Source organism: Carcharhinus amblyrhynchos, chromosome 9, assembly GCF_965287045.1.
Source record: "Carcharhinus amblyrhynchos chromosome 9, sCarAmb.v2.hapA, whole genome shotgun sequence".
NCBI classification, from domain to species: Eukaryota; Metazoa; Chordata; class Chondrichthyes; order Carcharhiniformes; family Carcharhinidae; genus Carcharhinus; species Carcharhinus amblyrhynchos.
This window is the reverse complement of record NC_137332.1, coordinates 4,794,003-4,812,579: the sequence shown is the minus strand read 5'-3', so window position 1 is coordinate 4,812,579 and position 18,577 is coordinate 4,794,003. Positions and strand designations below refer to the sequence as shown.

The 18,577-nt window shown below is 44.5% G+C and overlaps 1 protein-coding gene across 1 annotated transcript in view; it reads right to left on the bottom strand.

The window, feature by feature from the left end:
* lpar3 (lysophosphatidic acid receptor 3) overlaps positions 1–10,366 on the bottom strand; it is a 56,769-nt gene extending 46,403 nt beyond the window's left edge. The window contains exon 1 of the mRNA XM_080195097.1: positions 10,023–10,366. The gene's annotated coding sequence lies outside the window, so the exon portion shown is untranslated. The remainder of the gene's footprint in view (positions 1–10,022) is intronic.
* Positions 10,367–18,577: the final 8,211 nt, after the last annotated feature.

Below are 18,577 nucleotides of genomic sequence, written 5' to 3'. Positions count from 1 at the left end.
ATGAATAAAAACAAGTGAATGATTCGACCAGAAATCCTCCTGTCACTAGCAGCCCCGAGTTCATAGCAAGCCCTGGAACGGCACTTAACAGATTTCACCATTTCTGAGCTGACGTCAAGAAATTGAACTGGAAGGATGTGATCAAGCCTGCCTGTCACTGCCTGTGACTCGAGCACCATACTGAGTAGTTGACTTGGAAGCCAAGTCAATCATTACTGAAAGAATTAATAATGTACAAGAAATGTGATCTTGCCCGGTACTCGGATCTGGGGATGACTATACCACAGAAAGCATTTATTCAACTCAACATGTCCGTGCTGGTTCTTTGTGAGGATAACTCACCTGTTCCCGATTCCCTGCCTCTTCCCTGTCACCGATATTTATCTTTTCAGGTAGTTACCTAATTCTCTTTTGAAGATCTCACATGACTCTGCTTCCACTCCCAATTCAAGCCACCCATAAACTCTTTACCCTCATATCGCCATTGCTTTTCGGTGTCCTGTGGTTCTTAACAAAGCATTTCCTCCCCATTCTCAGATAAAAGCCTATTTCTGCGGATGCTGGAGTCTGAAATAAAAACAGAAAATGCTGGAAAGTCTCAGCAGGTCTGACAGCATCTATGGAGGGAGAGTAGAGCCACCGTTTCGAGTCAGGGTGACCCTTCGTCATCACGTTCTCCCTATCCACATCAGACCCCGCGTGATTGAAGAAAACCTCTTGTTAATCTCCCAGGACAATCTCCTCTAATCTATCCACACTACCGAACTTCTTCATTCCTTGAACGGTTCTTGTGAATTTTTACTCATATCGATTCGAAAGTCTGGTGCCCAGAACTGGACACAATGGCTGGAATTTTACTGGCACGCCCATCCTGATTCCAGGGGTGGGCGAGGCTCAGCGAACACCATTCTCCGTTGGCCTCGGGTGGAATCGTGTGAGCCGCGGGCTGACGTGCTGGTAAAATTCTGCCCAATGCTTCGGTGTTTGTACAGGTTTCTCAGAACCTCTCAGTTTTTATACACTACACCCCTACTGACAAAGCCAAGGATTCTTGGCTTTACTGAGCTTAACTTCACTTTTAGCCTGTCCTGCCATCTTGACTTCAGGTCCCTTTGCTCCTGTAGTCCTGTAGACCATTAGACGTAGGAGCAGACTTAAGCCTTTCAGCCCATCAAGTCTTCTCCGCCATTCAATCATGGCTGATACGCTTCTCAACCCTATTCTCCTGCCTTTACCTCATAATCTTTGATCTCCTTAACAATGAAGAACCTATCTATCTCTGCCTTAAATCCACTCAATGTAGGGGAGGGTGATAGCCTAGTGATATTATTGCTAGACCATTAATCCAGAGACTCAGCTAACGAACTGGGGACCCGGATTCAAATCCCACCACAGCAGATGGTGAAATTTGAATTCCATAAAATATATCTGGAATTAAGAATCTACTGTTGACCATGAAACCATTGTCGACTGTCGAATAAACCAACCTGGTACACTAATGTCCTTTAGGGAAGGAAATCTGCTGTACTTACCTGGTCTGGCCTACATGTGATCCAGAGCCACAGCAATGTGGTTGACTCTCAATTGTCCTCTGAACAAGGGAAATAGGGATGTACGATGGCCAGCCAGTGACACCTATGTCCCACAAATTAATTTTAAAAATATTGCCTCTCATCATTCTTCGCACCAAAATGTAGGAACCTCTTCACACCTCTCTGCATTAAATTGCATGGCCACCTTTTCATTCATTCCTTCAAAAACTAGGATTCAAAGCAGGAGTCTGAACACTGACCTCTGCACACAGTATTTTACACCCTCCTCCTGTCCAAAATACAACCAATCAGCAATACTCACTGATTTCAGTCACATAACTGATCCATAGTGCTGCTGTCTCTTTTATTCCACGATCACTAACGTTTCTGACAAGGCTGTCATGTGGCACTTTATCAAATGCCATTTGGAAGTCCAGGTATATCACATCAACTACACCACCCCAATCAACTCAGCTGCTGCCTTATTAAAACACTGAAACAATTTAGCATGATTTGTCTTTAACAAATCTGTGCTACCAACGCCTCTACTTTCTCAGGCGACTGAGGAAATTTGACATGTCAGCTACGACTCTCACCAACTTTTACAGATGCACCATAGAAAGCATTCTTTCTGGTTGTATCACAGCTTGGTATGGGCTCCTGCTCTGCTCAAGACTGCAAAGAAACTACAAAAGGCAGCCCAATCCATCAGGCGAACCAGCCTCCCATCCATTTGTTTTGTCTATACTTCCCGCTGCCTCAGGGAAATTAAGGACCCCACACATGCTGGACATTCTCTCTTCCACCATCTTCCATCAGAAAAAAGATACAAAAGACTGAGGTCGCGGACCAACCGACTCAAGAACGGCTTCTTCCCTGCTGCCATCAGACTTTTGAATGGACCTACCTCACATTAAGTTGATCTTTCTCTACACCCTAGCAATGACTGTAACACTACATTCTGCACTCTCTCCTTTCCTTCTCTATGCTTTGTCTGTATCGTGCACAAGAAACAATACTTTTCACTCCATGCTAATGCATGTGACAATAATAAATCAAATCAAATCAAAATTAATTGATCCACATTTTCCGAAGTGACTGTTAATTTCACCCTGAATTTCGATTCTAGAAGCCACCCTAGGTTGCCCAAATCCTGAAAAATAGCTAAAAAGAAAATCTATCCTTAGATCACATGAGCAACCAATTAATATTGCACATTCTGGACACCTGACTCACAGGCCAGGATTTTACAGTGCCGCTCATAAAGAACAAAGAACAAAAACAGCCCGGGAAACAGGCCCTTCGGCCCAACGAGCCCACGCCGCCATTTTAACATTACCAGTCCCCCCCTCCACCCATGACCCTTATCTATGCTTATGGCATTCCACATTGAGGGAAAACTAATTTAGGGACAATTTATTACCTCCAATCAGCCTAATAGCACATCTTTGGGGTGTGGGAGGAAACCGGAGCACCCGGAGAAAACCCACGCAAGCACGGGGAGAATGCGCAAACTCCCACAGACACCGGCCCAAATCCATGTGTCTGCACAGCAAACAGTGATAGTCACTGAGCTGTCGTCTTGCCCAGCATCTGGTCCAGTTTAAGCACACACTAACGACATGAAGTACTAGGCTATTCTCGAACATCCAAGAGCAGCCCTTGTACGACCCATCGCGTGTATGCCCCTCGTTGGACAACAAGGCGGACCAACTTAAAACCTGTGAATTAAAAGAGAAAAACATTAGTATGATTCCACATCCTTATACATTACCAGGGACGTCCCAATGCTAATGAACCTTATTTAAAACAATCTCCTATTTCTTTCCATCTCCAACCCACTCATGTGCCTGTCTAAGTTACTCTTAAACAATTCCAGCGTGCCTGCCTCCACCACCTTACTTGGCAGAGCATTCCATACCCCCACTACCCTCTGTGTGAAAAACCTCCCTCTAATATCCATGTTATACCTCTCTCCCCTCACCCTAAGCCCATGGCCCCTCGTACTGTACATTTCTAACATAGGAAATAGCTTACCTCTGTTTACTCTATCTATACCCTTCATAATCTTATATACCTCTATTAGATCTCCCCTCAGTCGGCATCTTTCAAGGGAAAACAGCCCCACTTTGCTCAATCTTTCCTCATAACCCAGTCCTTCCATACCAGGCAGCATCCTGGTAAACCTCCTCTGCACTCTCTCCAGGGTCTCCATGTCCTTCCAGTAGCAAGGCGACCAGAGCTGGACGCAGTACTCCAAATGCGGCCTAACCAACGTTCTGTACAACTGCAGCATTAGACTCCAGCTCTTATACTCTTATAAGATAATGTATAAGTATAAGATAATGAAAGGGATGGATAGGGTAGAGGTAGAGAGATTCTTCCCACTCAGAAAGGATAGCAGGACTAGAGGGCACAGCCTCAAGATAAAGGGGGGGCGGTTTAGAACGGAGTTGAGGAGGAACTTCTTCACTCAAAGGGTGGTGAATCTCTGGAATTCTCTGCCCGTTGAAGTGGTGGAGGCTACCTCGCTAAATACATTTAAGTCACGGGTAGATAGGTTTTTGACAGGCAAGGGAATTAAGGGTTATGGGGAGAGAGCGGGAAAGTGGAACTGAGTCACGATAGATCAGCCATGATCTTATTGAATGGCGGGGCAGGCTCGAAGGGCTAGATGGCCTACTCCTGCTCCTATTTCTTATGTTCTTATGTACTCTAAACCCCTTCCTATAAAGGCTAACATGCCATAAGCCTTCAGGTGAATCACCTGAAGAAGAGCTTAACCCCGAAAGCTTGTGAGTTTACTATCCAATAAATCGGTTGGACTTAAACCTGGTGTTGTCAGACGTTTTACTGAATCTACAGAGTCAGAATGAAGTTAACAGATCAGAATCAGAGCTGCGAGTTGTCACTTGATTTGCAAAACAACATGTTTTTAGAAGATGTGCCGTAGGTTCCCATGATTAGAATCAGAATTCGGGTAAAACTTGCTTTGTCCTTTCATCAGCTTCATTTCAGCGTAAAACATCTTGAAGAGTTTATCACAGGAGAACAAGGGATATCTGGGAATAATTACGAGGCAATAAAACGTGTGGGGGCTTGGTTTACATCATAAACTATAACTTTGAAGTCACACAATATTGCTCAGGTACTGTTTTAAATTACACACTGTTTTCATTGGATTTGTCGCCAATTTAAGATTTTAGTTGCTCCCAGGGTCCCCCCCACCGCTGCCCACTCTCCTTTCTTTCCCATCGTGGACAAATGGTGACGGCACAAAGCGTTACTTTTATCTAACAAAAACAGGAAATGCTGGGTAACCCCATCTGGTCTGACAGTATCTGTGGAGAGCCCGTACGACTCTCCCGCCGAGCTTCATTTCTTTTTAATTACTTGGGAATAAGCAGCGCAGACACAGGCCATTCAGCCCAACCGGTCCAGGATGTTAGTTACGCTCCAAATAAGCCCCCACACATCCCTCTAATCCTCATCGTAATGAAAATGCTTCTATTCCTCTCTCACTCCTGCCATGATCCAGATTTCTCCTTAGATATATATATCTGTATTATTTCCCTCAACCACTCTCTGTGGGATTGAATTTCACGTTCTCACCATTTCTGGGCAAAGACATTTCTCCTGAATTCCCAATTGGATTTATTAATGACTATCATATACATACGGCCCTTTGTAAGGACTACCCAACATCTCATAGAATGATAGAATTCCTACAGTGAACAAGGAGGCCATTCAGTCCATCAAGTCTGCACTTGCTCTCCAACAGAGTATCCTACCAGGCCCTTTCCTACGTGTTTACCATACAAATCCACCTAACTTACACATCAGGGCGGCACGGTAGCACAGTGGTTAGCACTGCTGCTTCACAGCTCCAGGGTCCTGGGTTCGATTCCCGGCTCAGGTCGCTGTCTGTGTGGAGTTTGCACATTCTCCTTGTGCCTGCGTGGGTTTCCTCCAAGTGCTCCGGTTTCCTCCCACAGTCCAAAGGTGTGCAGGTTAGGTTGATTGGCTATGCTAAGAAATTGCCCCTTAGTGTCCAAGGAGGAGTAGGTTAGGGATTAGTGGGTATAACATGTAGGGATATGGGGATTGGGCCTGGGTGGGATTGTGTTCGGTGCAGACTCGATGGGCCGAAGGGCCTCTTTCTGCACTGTAGGGTTCTATGATTGATCCTTGAACTGTGGGAGGAGCCAGAGCACCCAGAGAAAGCCCATGCAGACTCGGGGAGAACGTGCAGACTCCACACAGAGAGTAACCCAAGCCGGGAATCGAACCTGGGTCCCTGGTGCTGTGAGGCAGCAGTGCTAACCACTGTACCACCGTGCTGACGCCCCCTAGGAAATGGTTCTAAAGTTGGCTTCAGCTCAGTTTTTGCATCAAAGTGACAGGCATCACTGCTAAACCTCCTAAAACCAGTCAGTGAAGGTGGAGATCAAAATATTTAATCTTAGATTTATTCACAAAGTACAATTTTAACATCTGGCAAATATCTAACATCTTAACTATACAGCCCACCACCAGTGTCAATAAACATTTCTTTATACTCTTCCGAGTATACAAAATGATCAGAATAAACTAATTAACTGTGAGCTGCCCCTTGAAGGGGCACTGTAACAAAATCAAAAACTCTTCAAATTAATTTTAAAAAATCCCTGGAGCTGATCACAGAATCAGTACAGTACAGAAGGAGGCTGTTTGGCCCATCATATCTGCACTGGCTCCCCAAACGAGCATCATGATTTAGTATCAATCCCTGCCTTTTCCCTGTATCCCTGCACACTGTTTCTATTGGAGTCGCTACAGTGCAGCAGGAGACCATTCAGCCCATCGAGTCTGTCCCAACGCTCTGAAAGAGCATCCCACCCAAGCCCCCCCCCCCCCTTTTCCCCCCTCCCACCTCTCCCCCATCCTTTCCCCTTAATCCTGTACATTTATCATGGCCAATTCTCCTAACTGACACATCTTTGGGATGTGGGCGTCTGAAGGAATCCCACGCAAACACAAGGAGAATGTGCAAACTCCACACAGACGGACACCTAAGGCCAGAATTGAATCACTGATCTCGGGCTGGGTGTTGTGCAATGAGAAAGGATTCATTGGCAATCTAGTTGTGAGAGAACCCTTGGGGATGAGTGACGATAATATGATAGAATTCTTTATCAAGATGGATAGTGAGGTCATTGATTTTGAAACTAGTGTCCTGAATCTCAATAAAGGTGATTATGATGGTATGAGGCATGAACTGGCCATGATGGACTGGGAAAGATTACTGAAAGGAAAGACAGCGGATAGGCAATGGCAGACATTCAAGGAACGAGCAGGTGAACTCCAAAGTTACATATTTCTAACTGCTGCAAGAGTGGAAAGTGAACTGTGGCCATATCATGGTTTACAAGGGAAATTAGAGATAGTATTAGATTCAAAGAAGGCACAAATTGGCAAGAAAAAGCAACAGATCTGAGGATTTAGAAAAATTTAAATTCAGAAAAAGCAGGCCAAGGGATTGGTTAAGAAGAAGAAAAATGGAGTATGAAAGTAAACTAGCAGGGAACATAAAAGTTTCAAAAGATTGACAAAAAAAAGAATGTAGGTCCCTTACAGTCAGAAATAGGAAAATTCATAACGGGAAATAAAGAAACGACGAGGAATTAAATTCATACTTTGCTTCTGTCTTCACAAAGGAAGACATGAATAATGTGCCAGAAATTCTAAGAGAAACAAGTTTTAGTGAGAAGCTGAAAGAAATCAGCATTTGTAGAGAAATGGTTTTGGGGAAATTGATGGGATGGAAGGTGGATAAATCTCCAGGTCCTGATAATCTTCATCCCAAAGTAATTAAGGAAGTGGCTCTGGAAATAGTAGTTCCATTGGTGGTCATTTTTCAATATTTTTTAGAGTCTGCACTGGTTTCTACAGATTAGAGGGGAGCTAATGTAACCCACTATTCATAAAGGGAAGTAGAGAGAAAACAAGGAACTATAGACCAGTGAGCCTAATGTCAGTATTGGGGAAATTGTTAGAGTCCAATATCGAGGACTTCATAGAATAGCATTTGGAAAGGCAGTGGTATAATCAGACAAAGTCAGCGTGGATTTACATTAGGAAAATCATGCCTGACAAATCTACTGGAATTTTTTGAGGATGTAACTAGTAGAATTGACTGAGGAGAACTGGTGGATGTGATTTATTTAGACTTGCAGAAGGCTTTAGACAAGATCATATAAAGAAGTTTACTATGTAAAGTTAAGCACGTGAGATTGCAGGCAATGGGATGAATTTTACCATTCCGCCTGCCACAAGAAGTGGAATGGACATGGAGTGGACCATGGAAAAATCTGTTGACCTCGGATAGGCTTTTACCATTTCAAGATGAGTGCAGCCATAAAATCCCGCCCAGTGCCTTGAGATGGATAGAAAACTGGTTAGCAGATAAGAACCAAAGTGTTGGAATTATATTGTGTCTTTCCAATTGGCAGTCAGTGAATAGTGGGACTCTGCAGGGATCTGTGCAAGGACCCCAACTGTTCACATTATATATTAATGATTTGGAAGGGGGAATTAAATGTATTATTTCCAAATTTGTATATGATACAAAGTTGGGTGGGAGGGTGAGCTGTGAGGAGGATTCAGAGACACTTCAGTGTGACTTGGACTGGCTGAGTGTGTGGGCATCTGCACGGCAGGTGCTGTATAATGTGGATAAGTGTGAGGTATCCACTTTGGTAGCAATAATACGAGGACAGATTATTATTTGAATGGGTGTAAATTAAGAGAGTTGGATACTCAATGAGATCTAGGTATCATCGTGCATCAGTTGCTGAAAGTAAGTGTGCAGGTACAGCAGGTAGTAAAAAAAGGCAAATGATATGTTGGCCTTTGAAATGAGAGGATTTGAGTATAGGGATAAAGATGCTTTGCTGCAATTGTATAGAGTGTTTGGTGAGGCCACACCTGGAGTATTGTGTGCAGTTTTGATGTCCTTATCTGAGGAAGGATGTCCTTGCTATAGAGGGAGTACAGCGAAGATTTACCAGACTGATTCCTGGGGTGGCAGGTCTGTCAAGTGAAGAGAGATTAAGTCGGTTAGGATTATATTCACTGGAGAAAAGCAAATTATTGCGGATGTGGGAATCTGAAACCAAAAGAGAAAATGCTGGAAAATCTCAGCAGGTCTGGCAGCATCTGTAAGGAGAGAAAAGAGCTGACATTTTGAGTCCAGATGATCTTTGGCTTTGGTTTTTGACTTTTATATTCCCTGGAGTTTAGAACAGTGGGAGGGGATCACAGAAACTTCTAAAATTTAGAAGGGCACCGAGCCAGAAACTGCAACTTGGCAACTTTCTCAACACACACACGCACACACACACACACACACACACACAGAAAGAAAGGATAATCCCAAGGGATAATCCCAAGGGGGAGGCAGAGAACCTTCAGAGACACAGCAGAGGAGGGTAGGGACATGTTTGGCACAACTTTGTGGGCTGAAGGGGCTTGTATTGTGCTGTAATTTTTCTATGTTTTCTATGTAAAATTCCAACAGCGTTAGACAGGGTAAATTCAGAAAGAGTGTTCCCAACGGTGGGGGAAATCCAGAACTAGGGGTCATAATTTGAAGACGAGAACTATTTGATTTGATTTATTATTGTCACATGTATTAACATGCGGTGAAAAGTATTGTTTCTTGAGGGCTATACAGACAAAACATGCTGTTCATAGAGAGGGAAAGGAGAGAGTGCAGAATGTAGTGTTACAGTTAGAGCCAGGGTGTAGAGAAAGATCAACTTAATGCGAGGTAGGTCCATTCAAAAGTCTGGCAACAGCAGGGAAGAAGCTGCTCTTGAATCAGCTGGTACATGACCTCAGACATTTGTATCTTTATCCTGAAGGAAGAAGGTGGAAGAGAGAATAATTTCTAAATAATATATTTCTGTATCACATATATCTTTAAAACAGGAGCGATCTACAATTCTGGACAACATTGCTGGTCACCCAACATCGCAATAACAGATTATCTGATCCTTTAATTGCTGATTTGTATGTGTGTGGGGGGGTGGGGGTGCTGAGACATTCCCTGACATTTTAACAGCAACCACAGTTCAGGAAGTATTCCATTGTCCTTGAAGTTCTTTTATGCTATCAAACGATTGTGAAAAGCAGTCTATCCGTGCAAACACATCCCCCCTTCCACACAGTTTATTGGGTGCCCGTGTACCCGATTTCACAGCATTGAATTTAGATAACCAGACTAAAAAGTAAGCGGCTGGGCTGAAAATGAAGGTGTCACTTTGTAGCACACTCCCCACCGCTCGCATGCATCCAACTTTGTAAAACTCCTTTCAAACTCTTGTCGTTGTTCGGAGTCATTACTCCAGGTGGCTAAACTCCAGAGAATGAACTTAAAAAATTCACCCAGATGCAAAAATGGCAAGGAGAGTGTTGTGGATTTTTCTGAGAGGCTCCTTTGCTGCTTACCTGTAAAACTCCGGGGATAAACAGCAGATCTAAAGTCAGCCCCCGGGCCACAGAGTTCAGGACTCAATCACACTCACTCGCCTTCTGCTGGTTTTCTTGAGGCAGTGTGGATGGTTAAAAGTTGCAGTGTTCCCTCGCAGATTCAGACCCCTTGCTTGCAGTGGAGTCGCTGTCCTTCCAGCTTCGCTGGGCAAGTTTGTCTGCCGCCCCCTTGGGATTATCCTTTCTTTTTATGCGTGTGTTGAGAAAGTTGCCGAGTTGCAGTTTCTGGCTCGGTGCCCAGGGAGGGAAAAAGGATTGGCTTCCTCAGGACTTTGGTAGAGGCAAACAGCTCCCTCGCCAGTAGAAAGGACACCCGGTTGTGGGGTGGGTGAATAGAGACACACCTGTACAACAGGTGAGGTCAGTCTGCCTCTGTGGCAGCTGCAGTTGTCTCTTGAGCAAAGCGGGTTGCAGGGGAATCCCTGTTGAGAGGGAAGGTTGAACCTTCAGTCGGTGGAAGTCGGTGTGGCGTTTCCTTCGTGTCCCAGCACGTTTAGCCACTGCAAGGAAGGGAACACGTTAAACAGGTCTTGGGGAATGTCTAACAAAGAGAGAAGTGGCCCTGGGTGGGGTGTCGATTTCATAATTAAACCAAGGGAATCTGACTCTTGGAAGAGGAGGAAGCGGCCAGTTGAAGCAGGAATGCTAACATCCCTTGTTTGTTATGCTGCATCTTGTCTGTCCCCAGACACTTCCAGTCATTTCCTTCAGATTGATACAGTCTCCATGTCCCTGGCTCCTTTGGTCCTTTAAACCACAAGAACATTCCAGTTATGAACAGGAGTATGACTCTGAGACAGTCCCCCGAGCCCGTTCCTCCATGAGATACCATCATGACTGATGTGACTGTGACCTCAACTCCACTCTCCTGCCTGACCCCCACTGACTCCCTCCTCCGTCCAAAATCTGTCTAATTCAGCCTTGAGTATATCTGATGACCCGGCCTCCACTATGCCCTGCGGTAAAGGATTCCAAAGATTAATTAACCTCTAAAGGAACAAACCCCTCTTTATCTACACCACAGTGGCAGTTACCCAGGTTCAATTCCAGCTTCGGGTTACTGTGTGGAGTTTGTGTACTCTCCCCTGTGCCTGTGTGCGTTTCCTCCGGGTGCTCCGGTTTCGTCCCACTGTCCAAAAAACTGTAGAATAGGTTGATTGGCCTAGCTAAATTACCCCTTAGTGTCAGTGTGAAGTCACAAGGTAAAGTATGTGCAGTAACGGAGATAGGGCCTGGGTGGGATTATTGCCAGTGCTGGCTTGATGGGCAGAATGGCCTCCTTCTGCACTGTACGGATTCTATGGTTCTACATCTCCAATGAGAGCCCCTCTATTTTGAAACAGTGCCCCTAGTTCTAGATTCATATTTCTGGCTCACAAGTTCCATGTGAAATTCTATCATGTTAAGATCACTCTTGCCTCAATGACCAGATACAAGAAGTGATTAATTAACCCTGTTCCATTAAACATTATCAGGTTTAAAATAGGCTGTTCCCTGGTTTGTTCCACAATGTATTATTCTAAGAAACTAACCTAAATACACTCCATGATCTCATCCTCCTGGCTAACTTTGCCAATTTGGTTCACCTAATCTAAATGAAAGTTACAATTTCCCTTCATCTTGAGCCCCCATTATTTATTGAGTCATATTCTGTCCTACTGTGTAACTGTTGTCGGGAAGCCTATAAACCATTCCCAGAGTGACTTCTTTCATTTGCTATGGCCCATCGCTAGCCCAACCTGATTATCAACACAGTTGCTGGGACTTTCCTCCTGCACTAGGTTCAAACTCCAAGACTGAACTTTCCAAAGGAAATTGGATAAATGCTCCAAGAGAAAATAATTACAGAGCCATGGGCAAAGAGCAGAGTGTAGGATTAATTGGATCATTCTTTTTTTAAAGCAGCACAGAATCACCTCCTCCAATGTTGCAGGATTTTGTGTTAGCTTACGTTGACATTCCAGTACTTTGTTTTTGGGGCCATGAGGACTACTTTTCTATCTAGGGAGTCTCCACTTGATGATAGAAAATGAAATTCACAATCACCTTCAAAACTGATTAAGGAAAAGCTTTTCAAACCCATAAAAATCATGGGTTATTGGGCAATAGTGGTCACTGCGCTCCTTAGATATGGACAACCACAAGCACCCCAAAGTAATGGAGGAATGCTACCACCAGCAGTATCTTTGCCAGATCCTCTAAATCCAGTAACAAGGAAGATAGTTCAATAACATTGAACAAGTGACATGCCCAGCATCAAGACATTAATCACTCAAAAACAGCTCCTCTTGGTGAGACATTTCAATCGTATTCTTGACACTAAACTTCCAAAAGTTCCACTTGGAACTCAGTCACAGATGAGATTCCCAGGGGAAAAATGGAAACATTTTAGAGATACTCTCAAAGCATCCCTGACGAGGATAATAAGAACATAAGAACATAAGAAATAGGAGCAGGAGTAGGCCAACTAGCCCTTCGAACCTGCCCTGCCATTCAATAAGATCATGGCTGATCTGTCGTGGCTCAGTTCCACATTCCCGCCCTCTCCCCATAACCCTTAATCCCCTCTCTTATCAAAAACCCATCAACCCGTGTCTTAAAAATATTTAGCGAGGTAGCCTCCACCACTTCAACGGGCAGAGAATTCCAGAGATTCACCACCCTTTGAGTGAAGAAGTTCCTCCTCAACTCCGTTCTAAACCGCCCCCCCTTTATCTTGAGGCTGTGCCCCCTAGTCCTACTATCCTTTCTGAGCGGGAAGAGTCTCTCCACCTCTATCCTATCCATCCCATTCATCATCTTATACGTCTCAATGAGATCTCCCCTCATTCTTCTAAACTTTAACAAGTACAAGCCTAGTTTATTCAGCCTCTCCTCATAGCTCAACCCCCTCAACTCCGGCATCAGCCTAGTAAACCTCCTCTGCACTCCCTCCAAGGCCAAAATATCCTTGCGTAAGTACGGCGCCCAAAACTGCACACAGTACTCCAGCTGCGGCCTCACCAATGCCCTATACAGCCGCAGCAAGACCTCCCTACTTTTATATTCAATCCCCCTCGCTATGAAGGCCAGCATCCCATTCGCCTTCCTGACCACCTGCTGCACCTGCAAGCTGGGTTTTTGCAACTCATGCACAAGGACCCCAAGGTCCCTCTGCACCGTCGCCTGCTGCAGTTTTTCGCCACGTAAGTAATAATCCTTCCTACCATTATTCCTACCAAAGTGGACCACGTCGCACTTGCCAACATTAAATTCCATTTGCCATTTCCTGGCCCATTCGCCCAGCCTATCTAGATCTACACACTTGATAGTGCAAATATCTCTCATTAATACATTCTATCTAAGATGTTTTTGTTTTCGATGGGGCATGTGGGACACTGCCTTCAAATTCAAGTCCCGTTGGTCAATGCTTATGACCTGACCAAAGTGAAAGATCTAAACCGTGCATTTGCAGCGCTTTCCCAGGCAGCGCCTATGCGGGAGACATCGGCTCTCAGAGGTCCGACCACGGATCTTAAGACGAAGGTTAATTTTAGTTTAATTAGATGAATTTTGAATCATTTTGAATCATTTTTGTGGCATATTTGGGGACGGGGGGAGGGGGTTTCTTCACGACACACCAGTAGGAACCACTGATCTCAGATCAGTGTGATCTGAGCCTTTAGCTTTTCTGGTAACTGAGATTTCATTACACATTTTGTTGACAGTTCTCATGTTTTTCAGAACACAAAGATGTGAAAGTAACACTGAATGTTCATCCCAATACGTGCAAAGCTTGCGACAAGTTTAATGTTAATGACCATATTTAATTACCATAGCATTTTGTGGAACATTAGAATTCCATTCTGGTGATTAATGCCTGTTCAGTTCTCCTGTGCTACCAAGAGTGACCACTGCTGTCTTTTGTGAACAGGATTATGAATCAAGTCATTTTATAACTTAATCAGAAATGTAAAAGGGGCTTAATGACCTTGATCAAACTGTTGTGCGGCTTTCTCACTACAGCGCTCACTAATAGACCATGTAATTAAGATATCCTGACAGTTGTTGTTAATCTTCAAACAGAGCTCCATTAGAAGGGACACACCCATTAAATCACAGGAGATTTGGTCCACCTTGTTGTCCAACAAGGGGCATACACACGATGGGCCGTGCGACGGCTGCTCTTGGATATTGCTTCGAGAGTTGCCTAGTGCTTCACGTCGTTAGTGTACACTTAAACTGGACCATCTGATGGGCAACACGACAGCTCAGTGACTATCACTGTTTGCTGTGCAGATATATGGAATTGGGCCAGTGTCTGTGGGAGTTTGCACATTCTCCCCGTGATTGTGTGGGTTTTCTCCGGGTGCTCCAGTTTCCTCCCACATCCCAAAAACGTGCTCTTAGGCTGATTGGTGTAACAAATTGTCCCTAAATTAATCTTCCCTCAATCTTCCCCAATAGGTGTAGACAAAGGTCATGGGTAGGGGAGGGCACTCCCAATGTTAAAATGGCGGCGCAGGCTTGTTGGGCCGAAGGGCCTGTTTCCCGTGCTGTGTTGTTCTTTATCTGCCTTATCTTTATCTAAATCAGCAATGGTAATCCAACAAACAAGTCAAACACTCAGGAGAGAATATCCCCACCATGTATCCCCACCCCTCCTCCCCCCACTAACCTCCAGAGACGTTCATAGTTGTTGACATTTGATGCGACAAATTCTGTCCGCCATTACGCGGCACCTTCCCAGGAGGTCCGGCCAACTCTACGTGATGGTGAGTCATGTGGTTCAGTCAGGGTGGACATATGGGCCAGAGTTTTATCGTCCTGCCCACCACAGGAATCAGAGCGGGTGAGGGACGGACAATGGAAAGGCCCATTGACCTCGGGAGGGCTTTTATGGTTTCAGGGTGAGCAAGGCCGTAAAATCCCGCCCAGGGTTTTGGCCACACCCAATTGTTGAAAGCTGCCTCAATAGAGGAACATATGGATGTAGGATTTAAGAGTAAGAGCTGGCCATTTGGCCCTTTGAGAATGTCCCACCACTCAGTAAGATTAAGTCTCAGCTACACTTTCCTGCCTGTACCCCACAACCTTGACCCCCTGAGCTAACAAAAATCCATCAAACTCAACCTTTAGCTGATCCCGGGTATGGCAGGACTGATGCATGAGGAGAGATTGACTAGATTAAGACTGTTTTCACTGGAGTTCAGACGCATGAGGGGGAAATCTCATAAAATTCTAACAGGACTACACAGGATAGGTGCAGGGAGGATGTTCCCAGTGGTGGGGGAGCCCAGAATCAGTCACAATCTGAGGATTTGGGGGTAGATCATTTCGGACAGAGGTGAGGACACATTTCTTCACCCAAAGAGTGGTGAGCCTGTGGAATTCATTACCACAGGAAGTAGTTGATGCCAAGATGCATTCAAGAGGTGGCTGGGTGTAGCACTTGAGGGAATGGGACCAGAGGTTATGGTGAGTAAGCAGGATCAGGGTATTGAGTTGGACTATCAGCCATGATTGTGATGAGTGGCAGAGCGAACTCAAAGGGCTGAGTGGCCTCCTCCTGCTCCTATCTTCTACGTTTGAACAAATTCAATGACCTAGCCCCCACTACCTGCTGTGGGAGAGAATTCCAAACTCTAATGTCCTTCTGAGAGAAAAAAATTCCCCCCATCTCTATCTTTATTCTTAAAACAGGTCACTGATTTCCAGTTTCCCCTTAAGAGGAAACAATTTCCTGGCATTTACCAGCTCTCTCAGGAGCTTGTACCTTTCAGTAAGATCATTTTTAATTCTTCTCAGTTCCAGTAATTAGCAGGCTTATCTGTTCAATCTTTCTTCACAAAATAAAACCTTAATCACAGGACTGAGCCTTGAACTGTTTCTCAACTGCTTCTAATATCAATTATTTTCGAATAAGGAAATTAAATTCACACGTAATACATAAGAGTCATTAGAACATAAGAACTAGGAGCAGGAGTAGGCCATCTGGCCCCTCGAGCCTGCTCCACCATTCAATAAGATCATGGTTGATCTTCTCGTGGACTCAGCTCCACTTGCCGGTCCACTGACCATAATCCTTAATTCTTTTACTGTTTAAAAATTTATCTATCCTTGCCTGAAAAACATTTAATGAGGTAGCCTCAACTGCTTCACTGGGCAGGGAATTCCACAGATTCACAACCCTTTGTGTGAAGAAGTTCCTCCGAAACTCAGCCCTAAATCTGCTTATTTTGAGGTCATGCCCCTTACTTCTAGTTTCACCCGCCAGTGGAAACAACTTCCCAGCTTCTATCTTATCCATTCCCTTCATAATCTTATATGTTTCTATAAGATCTCCCTTCATTCTTGTGAATTCCAGTGAGTAAAGCCCCAGTCTACTCAGTCTCTCCTCATAAGCCAACCCTTTTAACTCCGGAATCAACCTAGTGAATCTCCTCTGCACCCCCTCCAGTGCCAATATACATTGAACATAGAACATTACAGCGCAGTACAGGCCCTTCGGCCCTCGATGTTGCGCCGACCAGTGGAACGAATTTAATGACCCTCTAACCTAAACTATTCCAATGTTATCCATATGCCTATCCACTGACCATTTGAACGCCCTTAAAGTTGGCGAGTCCACAACTGCTGCAGACAGGGCATTCCACGCCCTTACTACCCTCTGAGTAAAGAACTTACCTCTGACATCCGACCTATAATTATCACCCTTCAATTTAAAGCTATGTCCACTTGTGTTAGCCATCACCATCCGAGGATAAAGGCTCTCACTGTCCACCCTATCTAATCCTCTGATCATTTTGTATGCCTCGATTAGGTCACCTCTTAACCTTCTTCTCTCTAATGAAAACAACCTCAAGTCCCTCAGCCTTTCCTCATAAGACCTTCCCACCATACCAGGCAACATCCTGGTAAACCTCCTCTGCACCCTTTCCAATGCTTCCACATCTTTCTTATAATGTGGCAACCAGAACTGTACGCAATACTCCAAGTGCGGCCGCACCAGAGTTTTGTACAGTTGCAACATGATCTCACGGCTCTGAAATTCAATCCCTCTACCAATAAAGGCTAACACCGTACGCCTCCTTAACAACTTTATCAACCTGAGTGCCAACTTTCAGGGATCTATGCACATGTACCCTGAGATCCCTCTGCTCGTCGACACTACCAAGAGTCCTTCCATTAGCCCTATATTCTGTACTCCTGTTACTCTTTCCAAAGTGAATCACCTCACACTCTTCCACATTAAACTCCATTTGCCACCTCTCAGCTCAGCTCTATGTCCCTCTGCAAACTGTAATATCCATCCTCACTGTCTACAGCTCCTCCAATGTTAGTGTCGTCCGCAAATTTACTAATCTATCCTTCTACACCCTCATCTAGGTCATTTATAAAAATGACAAACCGCAGTGGCCCCAAAACAGATCCCTGCAGTACACCACTAGTCAGTGCAGGATCAAGTAAGGAGACTAAAACTGTACATAGTACTCTAGGTGTGGCCTCACCAGCACCTTATACAGCTGCAGCCCCAGGATACCCCGGATGTGGTCTTACCAAAGCCCTGTAGAGCTGTAGTACAATATCCTTAATGGAGCAGCACAGTGGCACAGTGGTTAGCACTGCTGCCTCACAGTGCCAGGAACCCAAGTTTGATTCCTGGTTTGGGTGATGGTGTGGAATTTTTACATTCTCATCGTGTCTGCATTGGTTTCTTTCCATATTCCAAAGATATGCGGGTTAGGTGGATTGGCCACACCAAATTGTCCCTTTGGATTAGCAAGGGTAAAAATGTGGTGTTACGGGGATCGGGCCTGGGAGGGATTGTTGTCAGTGCAGGCTTGATGGGCCCAATGGCCTCCCTCTGAACTGTAGGGATTTGATTCTAGGATTATACTTCGTTCCTCTTGTGAAAAAGAACATTCCACTTGCCTTCCTAATCACTTGTACCTACAGACTAACTTTATGTGATTCATGTATCAGGACCCCAAATCCTTCTGTAACACTGAGCTCTACAACCTCTCACCATTTAAATAATATATTGTTTTTCTATTCTTTCTGCCAAATCTTCCCACATTATGCTACATTTGCCGGTTTGTTTGCCCACTCATTCATCCTGTCCCTTTGCAGACTCTGTAACTCGTCTTGACAGCTTACTATCTTGGTGCTAGCTGTGAATTTAGCTACCATACATTTGGTACTGTTATCCAAGTGATTGATGTAGATTGTAGATAGTTGAGGACCTAGCACAGATTCCTGTGACACTCTGCTAGTTATATCTTGCCTATCTGAAAGACCCATTTTCTCTGCTTCATGTTATCTAGCCATTTATCTATGCCAATATGTCATCCCCTATTCCCTGTTCTCTTGTGTAGTGATCTTTGATGTGGCATCTTATCAAAGACCTTTGGAAATCTGAATCATCACATCTAGAGGTTCCCTTTTATCCATTTTGAATGTTACTTCATCAAAAACCCTAATAAATTATTTAAACAAATTTACGTCATGTTAACTCTGTCTGATTAGATTAT